Raw genomic sequence first — 7,821 nt, forward strand, 5'->3', positions numbered from 1 at the left:
TGGAAGAATTTAGGAGGGAATCAGAAAGATTTTCAGATGATGTATTGGCAGCAAATTTTTACTGTCTTGGTATTTTGTTTCAGTCTGCATTTTAAATTTTCGCTTTTAAAAATCAGTGTATTCGTTTTAAGGAAATTGAGGGAATTCATTATTTCTCAAGTGAACCATTGAGTTTAATTTTTTTTTGTATTTTTTTCTCAAATGGTAGAAGTCAATTATTCTGCTTCACTCCTTGCATGATAATTAATTCCTAAATCCATCCCTTGAAATGCTCTGGAGTGTTGAAGGGCTTTCTGGAAAAAACTTATTTTAATTTTATGAGTATGTAGAAAAAAATCTGTAACAGCACAGATCGTTTATGCAACTTTGATGAAACTCTAAGCATACTTTTAGAGCCAACTGTTTCCAGAAACTTTGAACAAAACGTTGACAATGGATTTCGTTCGGCTGATTTTCCAGAAAATAAGTTGATTTACTTACTTTATCTTTGAGTTTCATAAAATAATGCGTTGCGTGTTGGATCACAGCTTCTCTGCATCGCTGTTTTCAATTCAATGAGCACTTTCTTTACGGTTTCATTCAAGAAAATTGCGATGTTTTCAGCAGTGTGACGATCGTTGATTGGTTTACATGTGAAGACCGCATTTCTTAATCCGTTTTCACTCAGTGTGGCAAATGCAACCCCATATACATAAATAACTAGTTATCACCTGAAATCTTGTGCGAAGTTTTGTCACGAGGTTGCATACTTCTTGTATCTACAGTGTACATGCACGATCGTTAATATAAAACTCCACTTCACCTAGACCATTTCTATTATTTTGGCCTTGCCTAATTGTTTCGAGGAGATTGAGAAAAATTCTCGATTTCCAATCGCGTGATGATTTGAATTCATTTTTTTTTCGAACAACATCAGCCAATTTTTCAGTACCTACAAATAAATTAGGCTAGAATGAGTTCTCTGTAGTGTAGGAATTGCACATGCTGTGAGATGACCTACCTACTCGAAATGATGTGAATCATGAATTTAGAAAGGGGAAAAATAATTTACCTTATTACAGCTCAAATTTGATCCCCTAAATTTCTTTGGTTGTGAGTTTCGACCATGTTTTTCAAAACACATTGGGTAGAGTTGGAGCGAAGAAACCAAGTATTTTATTCTTTTGAAAAATGTCCACTCTTCGAGACCTCATATCTTCCAATCAGGGGCAACTCCGGGGGTGAAAATTTTTCTGCGACTGGCAACTCGGAATAAAAGTTCCACTTTTTGTCGAAATCCTGGGATTTTATTTTCATTGAATTTACGGATTAGTACCTATTCAAATTGCATTCGTCGAAAGTTGAAGATTTGAAAAATAAAGCCACTAGTGAGCAAAAAGCAAAAAACATCTTGCAATCAGTTTAATTCTGTTCAAAATAGAAGAAATTAATTTTAATCAATATCAGCTTGTTAATGAATCTATCATTTTTCCTGTAAAAAAGATATGCAAAAAGTCATCAAATAATTTTTGCTTACCAAATTGGATACATTTTTAAGCGATGAAATCTTAGAGCAAGTTTCTATTATTTTGCATAATTATGATATTGAAATCTTCTCAGAAGGTAATCAGAAACTTACAGTTGGGTTTTTTATAAAAGGTACCTGCTTACAGTTTGTTGTTGTTTTTTTTTTATTCGAAAACAGTGCAGCATCAAACTTGACACAGCCTTAGTCCAGACGAGTTCAGAGGATGTCTGTCTCAATATCCTCGAAACAGTTCGGGTATAAACTAATTGTTTCGAGAATTTGAGACAAAATTCAGATTTCCAATCGAGTGATGACTTGAATTCACTTTTTTTTCGAACATAAACCAATTCTTCAGTACAATTTTTGTACAAGAATTGTATTAATTTGTACGCTGAATTAGCTTGGGGTGCCATTGGGCTAGAATTATTTCTCTGTAGTATGATTACACATGCTGTGAAATGTACAGCTCGGAATGCAGTGAATCACGAATATTTTAGAAATAGGAAAAATAACTTACCATATTACAGCTGACATGGCATACCTATATTCGAATGAAACTCTTCAGTCTTCATATGCATTTTATGTGAAGGCGTTTTCATTTTTGAAAAATTGAATGATTGTACTTTTATTTAGATGAAATAAGAATATAAATATTTACCTATGACAAAAAATCAGTTCAAAACATATGAAAACACTTTTTTTTTAGAAGACATGAAATTTTTAAAAAGTCAAAAATTTCTTCAATAAGTATCCATATTAACTAACACTCACAAAATCATTATGATTTGCAACTCCATGCTTTTCAATTCTGTGGAATTCGATCAAGAAATTAAAAATACTGAGTAGTCTATGGTAAAACAAAAGTTCCAATCTTGACCGTGCGAAGATATTAAATTTAAAAACAAATATCTACAAATCAGAAAAAAAAATCCTCTTGCAATTAGTGAACAACCGACGATGGTTCTTTTAATCATAAAATGTAACTACATACTTAGGTATCACTCAACTTGGTCAAAGTTGATCGAGTTAGACCAAATTTTTCTCCCACAATTCTGAAGGAAGGGGGGGGGGGCGATTCTACCTATTCAATTATAAATATATAGATTTATATATCAAAATATGATGTTTCAAAGTCAGTTGATTGCGTAAATCTTCAAAAACATTCGAATCTGTGTTATTTTGCAATAAGTAAGTGTTGAAATTTTCCTCAGTTCAGAGCCTTTTAGAAAAAAGAAAGTGTATAAGCTTTTAAAATCTTTTTAATCAAGGAATATGAGGAACAATATGTGAGACGAAGTTATTCGAAAAGTCAAATTGATGTAAATTTGGCTGAATAATCTCATCTGTAGCGAATTTTTTTTATTCTTTTCTCCTGAATTGTTCGTATGTGAGACCTGAGAAGCAAAAAAATACCCCAAAACACAGCATTTAATCCCTTTTCTTTTGGCAACTTGGACAGTTCACTAGAAAACATTATCACATCGACATCGTGATCAAATATGGATGAAACTGGGTCAAATGTAGAGAATTTTTGGAATTTCGGTTCAAATAAAAATGTATATTTACTTACTTGCCTAGTTAATTATTTTTTTTATGGGTATAAATTTAAAGATGAATCGAAAAGTCAAATTGATGAAAATTTGTCTGTAAAATCTTATCCATTGAAAATGTTATTCATTTCTTTTCTCATCAATTGTTCGTATGTGAGATTTGAGAAGGAAAAAAACTGTACCAAAAAACACTGCATTTAATTCTTTTCTGTTGGGCAACTTCGACAGCTAACAAGATAAAATGTTCACATCGTGACCAAATAGAGATAAAACTGGCTCAAATGTAGAGAATTTTTGGAATTTCGGTTGAAATAAAAATCTATACTTGCTTACTTGTAAGTTGGTTTGATACCTTTGAAAATTCGGCGCGATGCGTAGCGATGATTCTTTCATTGAGCATAATTTTTTGTCGAAATCCTGCGATTCTCTTTTCATTGAATTTACGGATACTCCCAACAAACCTACCAGATGTTCATGAGACCCCATTCACAGAAAGTACATACATACCTACGATAAACAGTGAGGGAACTATGGGTATCTGAACAAGCTCGGCAAATGAAACCTCTTCAATGCCGACTTTGATTAGGAGAGGCACATGAAGCATTTTTACACAAAACACTCATCAGGGTTTTCCTCTAGCAGGCTTCATCAATCCCCAAGGGGTGGGTGCCATGACTGGGACATGGCTCTATTCAGTTTAGTCGTAGTAAAGCATATACATATACATATGTAGGTACCTACTTATAAGCCTAAGGCATAGTGTATTGGCTTAATAGCATTACGCATAAAGCAACCCCCCTCCAAAAAAAAAGGTACCTACCTTCGAAAACATGCTATTCGACACTTTTACCGGATTGTCTGAAGAATAGTTAAATCATGATTCAAAATCATCTCGTAATTTCGTTACTTATTGTATGAAAATTCGAACTGATACTTTCTCGTTGAGGAAATCTCGGAGCAAGCTTCTCTATTATTTTGCATTATTATGGAATTGAAATCTTCTCAGAAGGTACTTACATAGCTACTTACAGTTAGTTTTTTTATTCGAAAAGTGGCTAGGAACTGTGCAGGTTCGAACTCTGCACAGCATTAGTCCATACAAGTTCAAGGGACGTGTCCCAATCTTCTCGAAACAATTAGGGTATACCTAACCTAATTGTTTCGTGATGATTGAGAAAAATTCTCGATTTCCAATCGAGTGATGACTTGAATTCACTTTTTTTTCGAACATCAACAACCAATTTTTCAGGACAAATTTTTGTACACACAAGAATTTTTCTAATTTGTACGTTGAATTAGCTTGGGGCACCGATGGCCCAGAATTCTTTCTATGTAGTTTGAGTAAGTACGATCGCACATACTGTGAATCATGAATATTTTAGAAAGGGCAAAAATAACTTACCATATTACAGCTGCCATGCCATACCTATTGACGTAACATGCAGAGGCGTTTTCATTTTTAAAAAATTGAAAAATTGTAGGTACATTTATATAGGGAAAAAAAGTAATAATATTAATAATATAAATATGACAAAAAGTCAGTTCAAAGCATATGAAAACACATTTTTTAGAAGAGATGAAATGAAATTTCTAAAAAGCCAAACATTTCTTCAAAATATGCGCCAATACTCACAAAATAATTATTATTTGCAACTTCATACTTCTTCAATTATGTGTAATTCAATCAGGAAATGAAAAATACTGTGTAGTCTATCGTAAAACAAAAGTTCCAATCTAGAACAGTGCGAATGTGTAAATTTAAAAACAAACACAATACAAAAAGAAAAAATCCTCTTGCAATCAGCGAACAACTGATGGTTCTTTTCAATCATATAGGTAGGTTTTTGTTCGAAGTTGAATACTGCACAATCGTTGATACAAAACTTCACTTTACCTGAAATTGAGAAAAATTCTCGGTTTTCAATCACTTGATGATTTGAATTCATTTTTTTTTCGAACATCAGCCAATTTTTCAGTACAAATTCTTGTACGAGAATTTTTCTTGTAATTTGAACATTAGGCTAGAATGATTTCTCTGTAGTGTAAGATTGCACATGCTGTGAAATGGCCTACCTACTCTCGAAATGCTATGAATCATGAATGTTAGAAAGGGGAAAAATAACTTACCTTATTACAGCTTAATCTAATCTTCTTAACTGCATCGTTTTTCTGAAATTGGACTATGTTTTTCAAAACACATTGGGTAAGAATTATAGCAAAGAAACGTTATTTTTTTTTTCTTTCGAAAATGTCCACTCTTTGAAGCCTTATATCTTCTGATCAGGGGGAACTCCGGAGGTAAAAATTTTTCTGTGACCAGCAACTCGAAATAAAAGTTTCATTTTTTTTCAAAATCCTGAGATTTTCTTTTCATTGAATTTACAGATTAGTACCTATATTCAAATTGCATTCGTCGAAAGTTGAAGCTTTGAAAAAAAAATCCACCAGTGAGCAAAAAGCAAAAAACATCTTGCAATCGGTTTAATTCTGTTCAAAATAGTAGGTATAGGACTTTCAGTTGTTTTTTTTTACTATGAAATTGAAATCTTCCCAAAAGGTAGCTGCTTGCAGTTGTTTTTTTTTCAATTCGAAAAGCTGCTACGAACAGTGCAGCATCAAACTTGACACAGCCTTAGTCCAGACGAGTTCAAGGGATGTCTGTCTCAATCTCCTCGAAACAGTTCGGGTGTAACCTAATTGTTTCGAGAATTTTAGAAAAATTCTAGATTTCCAATCGAGTGATGACTTGAATTCACTTTTTTTTCGAAAATATAAACCAATTCTTCAGTACAATTTTTGTATATACAAGAATTTTATTAATTTGTAGGCTGAATCAGCTTCGTGCACCAATGCGCTAGAATTATTTCTCTGTAGTATGATTGCACAATGCACTATTGCACATGCTGTCAAATGGACAGCTTGGAATGCAATGAATCACGAATATTTTAGAAAGAGGAAAAATAACTTACCATATTACAGCTGGCATGGCATACCTATTAATTAGTGAATATGACGTTGTGAGTTTCAACCCCCCCCCTCACACTCGTTTGAAAAAAATTATAATTAGATCGAAATTATGATTATGTACTTATTTGGATACCGTAGTTTGGGGTAATATCGGCCGGGTTTTGGAGGTTTTTTCAATGCGTCTCCACAATGGGGAGACTTGGGGGGTTGAAATTTGAAATGAAGGTACCTTGAACCTTCTGCTATCGATTAATGTGTGCAAAATTGGATTTGGATTATATGTTTTTGATTTATGGCTTCTCAAAAGGTGGCCGATATTAGCCAGCAGTTCGGCTAATATCGGCCACCTTAAAAATTTCCCATAAAAAATCAGTTTAAAATTTCTCAAATTTTTCATTTACTGTTAGAAATTGAAAAGCAGCCCATTTTAGGCGTTTATTGGTCCATCTGCCCAAAATTGGTCGAGTGCAAAAGATAATATCGGATATTTCTACTGTATTGGCGCTGTCATTGTTCAAAATTTCAAAAATTGCTTATGGTGGGCCCAATTTTGCATTTCTTATCTTCGGACTTACTTTTTATACTAGATCGTGTTTTTAAAACATCACCACTCACAATTTTAAATTCATTTCGACATAATTTTGGCAGAATAGCGTTGATAACAGTGAAAATATCAACTTTTTTGACAGCAAAATCACAGCCTTTTTTCAATAAAATGTGCCCTACTCTCTCGCAAATTAATCTTTTGGCCATTTTTTTTTCGTAACTAGATGCTAAAAAACACAAGGAATCCATTTCTGCAATCAGTTTTACTGTATTTCTATATCTTCATTATGATCGAGAAAGAGTTTTGCAGACAAAAAATTTTCTCTTTTTTTCACATTTTTGTTTACTGATACCGGAAACCTCCCCAGTTACTTCTACAGGCTTTGTAATTACACGAATCGATAGCCCTGAGTTTTCTCTTTCCAATGATACCAAATTTTAGTACTTTTGATCATCACTAGGAGTGGTAGTGGAATAAATTCGAACGTAAATGAGAGTGGCCGATATTAACCCAGGAGGCCGATATTACCCCAAACTACGGTATATAAATGGGATCCAATGTTGAAAACATTGTGAAGATAAAATCTGATCAAGAATTTGTAATCAGTTTTGATCTAAACTTATTTTCATGAGTATGTGGATTTTTAATGCCAAATTTAAAAATGCAAATGGAATTGAAAAGTCGAAAAGTCAAATTTATGGAAATTTGGCTGTATAATCTCATCTGTAACGAATTTTTTTCATATCTTTTCTCTTCAATAATTGTTCGCATGTGAGACTTGAGAAGCAAAAAAATGCCCCGAAAACACAGCATTTAATTCCTTCCTTTTTTTGGCAACTTGGACAGCTCACAAAAAAAAATTATCACATTGACATCGTGATCAAATACCTATGGATAAAACTGGGTCAAATTTTAAGAATTTTAGGAATTTCGGTTGAAATAAAAATGTATATTTACTTACTTACCTAGTTAATTGATTTTTTTTGCATAAGTACGAAATTTAGGTCATAATGGGAAAATTGGTCTGGAAATCCTGGAAAAGTCAGGGAAAATCATTTCCAGAAATGAGTGGACACCTAGCAATAGATGCAAGAAATGTGCCTCTGGGATAGAAGAAGAAGAGGGGTGGGCCAACCAAGGCAAAAAAGGCACTTCTCATATAATTATTCAATATTCATGTTCTGTTCTCATATGTTACGTTGATATCTTTAATAATTAATCGTCAGCGCAGATCGTTTATGCAACTTTGA

This window comes from Planococcus citri, chromosome 1, assembly GCF_950023065.1.
Source record: "Planococcus citri chromosome 1, ihPlaCitr1.1, whole genome shotgun sequence".
NCBI lineage: Eukaryota > Metazoa > Arthropoda > Insecta > Hemiptera > Pseudococcidae > Planococcus > Planococcus citri.